Here is an 11,874-nt window from a genome sequence, read left to right on the forward strand (position 1 = left end):
CTGCTTCATCTCGATTAACTCCTTCTGGTGTTGTTTGATGAGGTCCATATATTCGGAGGCCCCACATAGCAGACGACGCTCTTTGTCAGAAACCTCTTTTCTGTGTGACTCAACTTCCACCTAACACATTACCACTTGAACTAGCCAAGCCACTCATAACAGGGATAGCGGAAATGGTTTCGCGCGATGGCGACTATTTATTTTACGGGAAAAAAACTAATTAGCTGAAAGAGTACTATTACCTTAAGTTCGTCACCGTCCTCAATTGTCATTCGTAAGCAGAGCCTCCGTTTAGGGTTTCCCTTACAACAATGTATGTCATCTCTAATTTTGCAACAAATCATAGTACTTCTTCAGCGAACACTTTCCCGGTCGTGTAGAAAAAGAATTCTTGTACTTTGGGAGCATCCCAAACAACCTCTCCCTTTCGTCCTCTCACAGACATACAGCTTCTCTCACCTTTGCACGCAGTTCTTGGACTGAAACAGATCTAGCATCGCCCTGCTCTGTATCCGAATCGTGGTCGTATTCCTGAAGCGCCGAGCCATTCTTCGAAGTCTTATAACAATTATAATGCTGGACTACAGCATCTGATCCTTCCTCAGGATTCTCGTAAACTCTACTAATATTTAAAGTGTCGGGGAACCACGCCCACTATCTTCAACATTTACGTCTTCACGACGAACTCCAAGCAACAAAGGGTTTACCTCCCCCTGCGATTTATCAAGAACTCCACTACTGCTACTTCTCTGTTTGCCTCGGCTGTCAGGAATATCAGGATCTCGAAGGTCAGTGCCTTTAACACTCAGGCCTAGTCGAGATCGATCTTTATCTAACGTTTGCAGCGACTGAGGAAAATCTGCTAAGTTGTTCGGGATCGATACCGACCTACTTTCTCGTCCTCCCCTGCCATCGCATTGAAAAAGAATTCGTGTCTGGTTACAATACCCCCTTCGTTGAAAAACTTCTATTAGCAACATCCATTATTACCAGGTACTCAACCTAAAAATTAGCCCCCAGTATGGCATCTGCCATCAACTGTGGCGCTATCATGAAGTTCAGCTCAAATATGTCACGCCCTAATCCGAATTCAATCCAAGCTTGTTTTCTGATTCGCTTTGATTTTGATTGCCATGCAGATGACAACACACAATTTGCTACGGGAATAAATAGGAACTTTAAGCCACTCTCCGTCAAAGAGTTGAACAGGTCTTCAGACATCACGCCAACTTCTGCTCCGCTGTCAATTAGAACAACTATTTCCCTATTTCCTATCTGTATCTTCACGTGAGGACAACCCCGAAGATTTCCCTCATTAATGTAATTTACAAATTCCACATTGAATTTTTCACTTGCGTGATTCACGTCAGGCACTCCCAAATTTTCCTCTCCTAGCCTCGGACTCGGCGTCGGACCTGGGTTCCTACCCTCATAATTGGACACTGTCCGGCCCTCTACATCATCCTGCGATCGTTTTCCGAATGATTTCGGCCGTTGTTCTGATCATGGTCATGCCTGTGCCCCGCCCCGCCCCGTGGTCGAAAGTGGGCGCTCGTGGGTTTAGTTCATCCCGACTGGTGCGCGAACTCGGGCCAGCGTCTCCGTCTGACATATACGGTCCCCGTGGTACGCTCCGTTTCTTTCGCGATGTGGGTTCCCTTGGTAACGCACGTTCCTAACGTAATGGTTGTCGCGTTGGAATTTGTTGTTGTTTTGGCGGTAGTTCGGTGACTGGTTCTGGTTAGGCGCCTACGGCGATAAGCTCGGGTTTGACCTTCCCCTGTCTGTATCTGCTTGCTCCATTGTCTCCAGCCTTTTTAGGAAGGCCAATGTGTCTTGAACTGTTCGCACCCCTGCTGACAAAAGTGCCCTCTGAACATATTGCGGGAAATGCCCTGCTATTGCATCGACCAAATCCAATTCTGACAACCTCGGTGATAGATTTGCCGCTAGCATGGAATATTTCAAGAAATGAGATGACATACTCTCCTTCGAGTTTTTGTCAGAACGGTCTTGATGCAACTGACTCCGGACTTGGGATTGGATCTGAGGGCTCCAGAGCAACTCCGTAAAAGATCTCTTAAAGTTGTCATAACCCGTCAAGTCCTTGTGCACTGCGGTGAACCACTGCTTTGAATACAGATCACTAATCGCCTTTACCGCGATTGGTAACTTCAATGATTCTGGGACGGACTTCAAACGATAGTAATCATCCAGCTCCTGCAAGAATTGCACTACGTTCAGCTTATGACAAAAATTTTGGTAAAACAATGTCGTTCAAGACGTGATTGGGGCACTAAAGATGAGTTAGCTCAGCAAGTTCACGCGGTCTGTGCGCCTCGCTGTCAGCGTTGCCAATATTGACCCAGAGTCTGGCATCCTTATTTCGGTAGACCTCGCTGTCCGCGCTCACTTTAACTCCTTGTGAGTGCTTCTGGGTTCGCTCGCCGCCTTCTACGGATGGCTACTTGGAAGTTGCTAGATTTTTCGTGGCCCCGCGTTGGGCGCCAATTTCTGCTGCAACCTTCCTTTCTCTCCTTTCGAGGAGTTGCCCGGTTTGGTTCTAGCCTCCGATGACGATGGGTATTTGCATGGGTTTCAGGGTTAATTTGGGATCCTAGCCCAGATGAACAGTGGTCTCAGGTAGAAGGTCCCGTCGTTGCAGCGTAGAAATAAAACACTTTGCGTAGACGACTATTACTTGAGTGCATAGCACGTTAATAGACATAGGCAAATTGCTACTGAACAACCATTAATAATAAAACTTTGAAAACCATAATGTCCGACAGTTTTCGTCGGCCGCACACGCTTTATGGCATTACGAATATAAATGTCAGACAGAAAATAGAAATAATAATCCAAGGTCGACACCAATAACGGGGTCTGAGGGATTAGCAAATACAAGTTTCATGATTATTCTCTGTTTACTTTACGACCTTTCGTAGTCCAGTTCTCTTCTGCGGTAGCCAGTCTAGTTGAATATTGCCTGAAGCAACATTGAAGAGATTCCAAGTCACAAATATGTACGTATCACGTTTCCCAATGTTACAAATATCCATTTCTTGAACATTCTTTCTAATTAATAGCATCTAGCTTATCTTAACTATTACTACTTATATTGTTGAGTTTGCATTAATAAATGTTTGTGCCAGTTTCAACAATGGATCCTTATGACAGCCATATGTAACATCTCCACCCATTAGGTAGAAAGCCAAATTACAACTCAGTTGGACTTGTTTTAAAAAATATGATTTAGCAATTACATGGTGTCGGTAACACCTATGGACGCTCTGTCCCTCCCTGAAAGTCTTCCTGTGGAAATAATCGCCTTTCCAGGAAACAGAATTCAAATAGGTTTCCCGTTTTCCACGTCATTTATTTGTGGGAAAGAGTGGTCTACAGCAATATGTTTCGTAACTGTATTCTAGTCTTCACCATTTTGAATTATCCAACTTGTAATGTAGCCCATGTAACATAGTGGCCGCCACTTTAAGCGACTTCCATGCATTCACTATTATTGCATTAGTATGTAGTTGTGCACACTTTCCAAACTTGTACACAAATGGATTAGGCACTACATTCTCCATTGATTGCAAATTTTCTTTCTTTCATGGTTTCCATGTGTTCACAACTTTTTTCAGTGGAACCAAAATTAGATTTGGATATTCACAGACTTGCCTCTGAAGTTGGCTGACAGATACCATGAGTTGTACCAAGTATGAGAGTTGCAACTCACCAAAACCATAGGACTGATTCCTACTTTGTCGATATTGTTAATCGCACTGTTTCCTTGTTTTGTAGTTATCGCAGACATCAAATTTTCTTAGATCACACTAACATAAGCAAATGCAGCACTGAGGCATAAGCCTCGTGTCCCGCAGATTTTGTTCTTGTTTCAGCCTCCCAGCAGCGCTGTTTATGAGCTTTTTTTCTGAGAAGAAGTGGTGTAGCCGTGGAACTTTGCGGTCGTCGAGGTCTGGGAGCGCAGCGGTCACCAGTCTGGTACGGGGCACCAGCCAACATTTCTGGATATTTTCTGTTTCAGAGAAATAAAGAATCTTGCAAAGAGTTGCTGATGAAGTGTCTTGAGAGTACAGACTACTGTGGCAACAGTTTCAGGTACAGGCATTCTGAAAAGTTAGTTGCAGTTGAAAATCTTATTCACTGCACCATGGCCTGTTACCAAGGGCTGGGGAAACATGGGATAATTTGAAGTTATAAGATGGCTGTCTTCTGAGTTTAGCACCGTGCAACTCGTCGCCGTGGTGATGGAGGCAGCAAGGACCTCTGAAACACTAGAACACGTCTACCAGGCTACATGGTGCTGCAACCCAGAAGACAGCCATCATTGGACTCATCGCTGGGAGAACCTTAAATCTAAGCTCAGGTTACTTTTTATTCTAATACTTATAGACAATCTACTCAAATTTATTAATATACTTTTGGCTTTAGAGTCAGATAAAAAGTGATAATTTTACATCAACCTATTTATACTGATGGCAGAATTTAGTTGTTTTAATTAATAAATTTAATATGGGTTTTGTAATTTAAAATCAGGAAACTTTGTGATGTTTATGTAGTTCTGTGACATAAACAATTCTGTCATTAGGTAAATTCTTTGGTACTAGTTTTAATTGCATTCTTGAGGAGTCTTGGTAGTGAATGCAAAACGTGAATATATGTGGCCTAGTTTTTTAAAAAAAGAGATTGGCTTGTAACACCGTGTTGTATAGTTCATGCAGTTTCAAAATCGACATTACCACCACTTTTGTGCATGTGCTGTAATTATTCACTGTCTTCTGAGTCCTCGCACCCATCACACATGAAGTGAAATTGATCCATCACTATCACTCAATCAATTTGACAGCATTCTTCTTATTGTTGTCCAAATACAATCCACCATAAGGGAGGGATGGAGGTTGCTGGTGTAGGCCCAGTTCGAGGAAATATTTCTGCACATGGATTGTTACCAGGCACTTCACACTGTTTTTTACTCAGGCAGCACATCTTCAGTTTTCACTTTGGGGTTTCATTCAAGTATGCAACCACCAATACCAACCAGCCATTGACTTTCATAAATAAATGGATAGTTTATCCCTTCAGCTTCAGTAACATTGTAAGCTGCCCATCTGACTTGATTGATGGTTAGTCCGACTGCCTTATGCTTCCACTTCCTACTTTGGAGGGATTAGAAATGATTTTCCAGTCTTTTCCAAGTTCATACTTGTAGGATTGTCCAGATGCAACATGGTATATCATATGAGGTGGCCAGCCTTCGTTTTTCATCAGTCATACTGCTTCCCTCATACTTTGAGCAGTGTATGGGCTTTTATATGCCATAGTCCAAAAAACAACGGATCATAATCTTGTGGAAGCTAAGAAAACTGCTTCTAAATCTAGGGCTTTTGTAGTGAGAGCTATTGCACCTACTCGCATATCATTTTGACATGTGTTCAAAAGACCTTCAACTGACACAGAAACAGACAATCCATGCCACCGCATCCAACTCCAGGACACCTCTATCCTGTCGACAAGATCTGGATACATGGATTGAATGATCAGAGAGGCCATCAAAATTGAATTACATCCCAACAGCGTCCACAGGAAGGATGAACTTCACCTGAGTCAGTCATGGAAGCCCCTCAAACATTCACTCCCTCAATACAATACTTTTATTTTCCGTCGTTTCACAAGCTTATTGTTAAAATCACATAAAGTTGTTACATTTTTAAAATTGACGACATGTTTCGATATACAATTCTATCATCGTCAGGTCTATCAAAATTAAAATTAAAATCTGGTGTATCTGTTGCTCTGCTTATATTGATTTTGTTTTTACCCGTTTTTGATTTTATTACATCTCCAGGCTTCTTCCATTTAATTTTGGAGACTGCGCCTGGGTGCCTATATCGGGTTGTGTGTGATGTGCGTGTCCGTTGTTATTGAATGGCAGACAGCAGATATAAGATATAAGATATAAGATTCACTCCCTCATAAGGCATCCCAGATAACTTTGCTTATCCCACCCACCACTACTCTGCCCTTTTCCAGACAAACCTGGCACCACCCAGGGCTTCCCCCCCCCCCCACATCTTGACCATCATACTCGCGTGTGTCCCACCAGATGGACTCCCTGAGGCCCTCAAAAGGGCTGTCTCTCGGACCTCTCTCTTTCTTTCCTTCTCTCCATCTCTCACGCTACAACATGCCCAAGGCCTATTGGTTCCCACTCATGCCTGATTCTGACACCAGTCCCCACTGGTTAGGATTAGGCTATTCCTTTTATGGCCTGTTCCTATAAGTCTAGCGCTTTCCTTATTGATCGCCATGATGATGGAGGCTGCATGGACCTCTGAAATGTTGTTGGACGTATACGAGACAACACAGCACAACAACCCAGAAGACTGCAATCTTCAGACTCACCGCCATGAAAACCTCAAATCCCACATAGTCTACTAGTACATTGGCAGAATATTGACTGTAGAATTTAATGTATTTGCCTTGACGACTGTTATCACAATGAGTACTTTGCCATCTAGTGAGGGAAAAATTATCACAAACTTACCGTACAGTCAGTATCAGCCATCAGTCAATTTCAAAAGAGGAATTTTATACACTCAGCAGTTCAATATCACTAATTAATTTGGTGAAAGATTTATGGATTTTAGTGAATTTCAGTTTAAAGATGTCAGTGTTCAGGATTTACAAATGATATTGAGAGCCTTAAACTGTCAAGTTCTGGATAAAACTTTCCATTGCTGATTGGCCATCATTTTAATGTGTACTGTACCAGTTACTGAACTGTTGTGTAGGAGTGTATAAGTGTAATGGGAATTAGTGTTTAACCAGACTAGATGGAGGGGTGAAGGCATCAGCAGAAGTCAGCTTGGATGGACCAAGCACTCACCAGAGATGAAGAAGCAGCAACTGCTGTAAGCACCATTCCATAAGCCAAGGTGGAACGGAACCAGCCTTTTGTGGGCCATTCATGTTTCTTGCCTCAGCCTTCCAGAACAAAACTGTGTGGAAGAAAGGAGACTTAAGATTGAACGTTTCTTCGGTGACAAACTATTACCTGATGTGTTTATACTTTGGGTTTGAGCAGCTACTGAGAGTGAGATGTAGTAGAGTAATTCATGTGTAATTTTACGTCCACTGAGGTCACATCATGTAAGGTCATTACAACAGTCTGTTGTCTTCTAACAGTGTAAGTGCAAAGATATATTTTTCACAAGTGTAACGAGTGTTTATCATCAAACACCATATGGCATCTCGCTTGAACTTAACTTTCCAGAATGATACATTTGCTGATTCTCCTGTGCCAAAGAAATCGAGAATATTGTCTGATGAACCGTTTCTATAACGAAGTTGCAACTTCACTGGCTTTTTCAGACATGTTTTAAAGAATGAATCACTGAGCACAGTAGATATTTCTGACATTATATAACTGTTTTTGTTTTCTGATTTCAATTTTTTTATTTATTTGTGAACCATGTATCAGGAACAGGTTGCTTGACTTTTTGATCACTCTGTTTATACTAATTTTATTTGTCACTTAGCCATACGGTAAAGAAAGTATGTTAATGTAGGAAGGAAAATCGTGTTCACATAAGTGAGAATGTTGACCAGGAGCTGTCAATGTAAGCCGAATTATAGCCATAATTAGAGTTTTGGAGATGTATTAACAATATAACTTTATCTACATCTGAAATTATTCTATTTGATTTACTATTTCCCTACTGAAACCCAAGAGAATGATTCTGAGTGAGTGTTCATGGCCTCTGGCGTGGTTTGAAAACCCATAAGCCAAGAAGATATTAATTGGCCTCTGGCGTGGTGTGAAAACCCGTAAGCCAAAAAGAGATAAATAGAAAAGACGTACGTATCAACTTACAACACAGTTTTGTATCTTGGATGTGTGAAAGAGAGTGTGATACAAAAATCAGACTGTCTGATTTTGTAGTAATTGGATGTATCATGACTTTGTATGGTAAAGGCTATCCACATATTGTATGGTTTCATTTTGTTGAACAATTAGGAATTTTGGGGGAAGATATTCCTGTTGGATGTTGGGCATTTGTTTTTTTGTGTGGGAATGAGTATTTATTTTTCCCCAAGGAGTCACATTTGTTCAGAACAGACTATAGAAGTCGCACACCAGGCAGTGCTTACATGATGTCCTGGGCTCAGCATTCTCACAACTGACGAAAACTGTTGTCATGTTTGGTGAAGGAATTGTTTAGAAATTTTGCATGACTTTTACTCAGTTCCTTCCTTTGTCTGAAGAGACCGTGTGTGTGAGGTGATGTGGGAACTGCACTTGCAGCAGAAATCCTAACACCAAAATTTGTGCTGAAGAACCCCATTTCTGTTTGTCTTATGCCTGGTAAGGTACTTCCTATTGGTTGGCTGACAAATTAAGATGTTGCTCATCGTGTTTGAATTGCTAGTCCTCCGAAGAGGGGGCATATATTTAAAGTTGTAAAATACATTATAGATCTTTTTTCTGTTATTTTCGGGAGAACATTAATGGGAGTCTATCAGCACATTCAGTCAGGAGAGAGTGTAGAAGGAAACCATCAGTAGCCATAAATTGTAAGTGATTATAGAAGTTTGTATTTTACAATAAACCAGTTTGTATGTATGGGCTTGTACACTTATTCTGGTCCTTACTATGAAAGCTCCTAAGGTACATTAGGTTTCCCATATTTTTCATTCAACATTTAAAGCTTTAAAGCATCAATTGTTTTTATAGAAAGAATGGCTTATGCAGATTATGTGCTGTATGTAGAGGCTCTTTAAGGACCCTCATAGATTCAGAGGTTTGATAATTTTGTTGGTTAATCAGAGCACTTGAAATAAATTGTTTCTTTGTTCTAGTACTGTAATGTCAGAAGAGGTATAGTACATTGATCTGAATCATTCAAACATAATTTCTTTGAAACAAGAAGTCAGAATGATGTTCATAAGAACATGACTCATGCTAATAGTAAGAAAGTTGAAACTGTTCCTGGCCACCACACAAAGAAGGTCCTGGAGGTAAGACCTACAGTGCAGTCATACAGTTTTATTCCTGGGAAGCTGTCGTATATTGTGGTGTGGTTCAAAGAATGAGGAGCCATTTGAGCTCTGAATTATGACAGGCTATGGACAGAAGGAAGCCAGGATGCCTTACCTCATCATCGTGTGGATTAGATTATTATGCAAGTGCTGCTCAGAGGTCTTTCCCGCTTAGAGCATAAAGTTGACTCTCTACGTGCATCTAGGAACAAGTTATAACACTGTAGGCCTACACACTGACATGTTCGAGTGAAGAGATACATTGCTATTTCATAGAGTATATGACAAGGGATTACATTATTTGGTCAGTTATTAGGCAGTGCCTGACATAGATAATATTCTCACACACCTTTAGAGAAATGGAAAATTAGGTGTATTATAGAAACTGTTAGGAAAGTGGATTTAGCTCTTCTAATGTCTTGTTCCTCAGTGTGGATGCTATACTATGTGATAGTAATTCCTCAAAAATTACTGGATGTTCACTGTACTCCCAGATTCAATTTCCAGTAATGCAGTTTGTATTCTTGCCATCGACACCTTTTTTACAATTCAGTGGTCCTCAGAAGCACTGCTTATCCACGTAATATGGAGTTTAAGAACACCCCTTTGTGGCGTGCTAGTTTTATGCCCCCACCCATTTCATTTTACTTTTGTTTTATAAACCTTTCAGGTTTAGTGAATAGTGCTAACCATGATATGGAGCCAGTTAGCTCTTCCTGTATAGAGACTAAGTTGCAGCCAAGACAACCGAGCTGAATTCCTAGCAGAGCGAGGGAATTTTTTTTGGCTGCAGCCTCCAGATTGACTTTGACTCAGCAACCTCAAAAGTTGTTTCAGTTGTAAAGGTTTACCTTTTCTCACTGATCAACATATTAGAAGCGTCTAAACATTTGGCATGAAACAGTGGTCAGTTGGATTTTCACTGTTATTGCAAGGGGGGAGTTATTATATTTTAATATTCTATCGACCTCAAAAGGACAGGCATAATACAGACTGCCACATGGTAAAATATGTGATAGAAAACAAAGGTCACGACAGGTTCTCCTTGTAGTGGTTGTGCTACGGACTAGATTGGCATTCGATTTCTTGCAGCAGGAAGTCTTTCTTGGTTACCGATCCTGACCGGCTCTAGGGGGCCATCAAATGGCTTTGGCTTGAAGCTAAGTATTCATCACCATCTAGAGCTGTGGTAAAATATTAGTGGATATTTACCTTTCCCCCAATTACTCCGTGCTGTGGTGCTTAACAAGTAACAGTTTAATATTTCCAGTCACAATAAGAGCCTATAATCTACTAGGTTTTCCTAATAGCCCCCGCGTTGTTGGAATAAAAGAACAGGATAATTTACATACATTAATGTGATTACTTTAACGAGAGAGTACAAACTACGCTTTCAAATGCTGGCATGCACAAGGAGTGAGTCCCTCCAGGCAAATTCTGGAATACCTTTAATTAGGCCACAATCGCTTCCTTACACGTCCTTTTCAATTCATTATTCACAATGGTCCTCTCATTCGACGCTATATGGAAAGGGAAAAAATGGTCTGAGCAAGACAGGAAATTCACTCACCAATTCTGGCATATTCAATTTAATCTGACCTGCACATTTGCTGGGTGTCTGGTTGACATCATCACAGAGAATTTCCTCATGTGATTGTTTGGCTGGCTGGCTGGGGATTTCCCATAATTTTCATGCGTCAAAAGGCATCTAGATATTTTGCCTGTAATGGTTTTCCAGTTTCACACATTTAGATAACTGGTTAAACCTGCCGAGCATCTGATATGATGAAAAACCTGTTCAGCAGTTCTCAGGTTGTTACATACAGACAAGTAGATATGGCGAAGATGATGGGCACATAATTTTTATCTGCAAATGCATCTGAGAACCACATAATGCCTGAATTAGCTAGTCCTTGAGACATCTCTGTGAACAGCTGCTGAAACAGGAATCTGACAAGTGGCAAATTCACCATGACAATGTTCCTTCCCACTCAGCCCAGCTTATGAAGCAATACTTTGCTAAACCCAGTATTCCACGACTGAGATGGCATCTGTAATCGACTCCCTGTGACTCATGTCTGTTTCTGAATTTAAAGAAGCCCTGAAAGTAAAACCATTTGATGATGTGAAAGCAAGGATGGGAAAAATACTGGCAATTAAGTATAATAAATTATCCTTGGGCTACCAATACTTCAGTTCCCTGAGAATGAGGACAAACATGGTTCTCAAAATGCTGGTTTTTTCTCCATTCAACTACCTGATACAGCTGGTAGCCTGAGAATTCATTATTTTCATTTCTTGTCAAAACCTACTCAAACCCTATCCAAATCTGTTGAACAGCTGTCAAACCCTGCCCAAAACATGCCAAGACTTCTCCAAACCAGTCCAATCCTGCCCAAACGTTGCCACATCTGTGAATTGATAGGATAGGTGGTTATGCATGTTCTCCAGAGTGTTTGACATGAATGTGAATAGACTTGAATTCAGTGGAAATTATATAGGTGCACTTATGACAGGGCACAATGGTGGTATTTTGTGAATATGACAAAGGACCTTTGGTTTCCATGCAAGCAGGTAATTTCTATAATAGTCAAAGTGGTTACTGAGATATGTACATTTGTGGATTTTATTTGCTTGGTAACATCCACTTGCGTTCTCTTATTTTCCATTATCTTATTCCTTTGTTTCGCTTTACAGTTTTGGAAGTCGTCTGGGGACTAGCAACCCTTCGGTTTGTAAAACTTCTAGATAGAGAACCCAGAAGACCGGATTTAAACTTAATTGAATGATGCCAAATCATTATCCTGGGAATGA

At 41.0% G+C, this 11,874-nt stretch overlaps 1 protein-coding gene across 2 annotated transcripts in view; it reads left to right on the forward strand.

Moving 5' to 3' along the window:
* LOC147874954 (uncharacterized) overlaps nucleotides 1-8,644 on the forward strand; it is a 43,499-nt gene extending 34,855 nt beyond the window's left edge. For both annotated transcript variants that reach the window (XR_015533258.1, XM_087342206.1), the window contains exon 3: nucleotides 1-8,644. This exon is cut by the window's left edge and continues 22,959 nt beyond it. The gene's annotated coding sequence lies outside the window, so the exon portion shown is untranslated.
* The last annotated feature ends 3,230 nt before the right edge of the window (nucleotides 8,645-11,874 follow it).

This window comes from Zootermopsis nevadensis, unplaced genomic scaffold, assembly GCF_977971745.1.
Source record: "Zootermopsis nevadensis isolate Lab colony 2312 unplaced genomic scaffold, Znev_1.0 Znev_ptg000003l, whole genome shotgun sequence".
NCBI lineage: Eukaryota > Metazoa > Arthropoda > Insecta > Blattodea > Termopsidae > Zootermopsis > Zootermopsis nevadensis.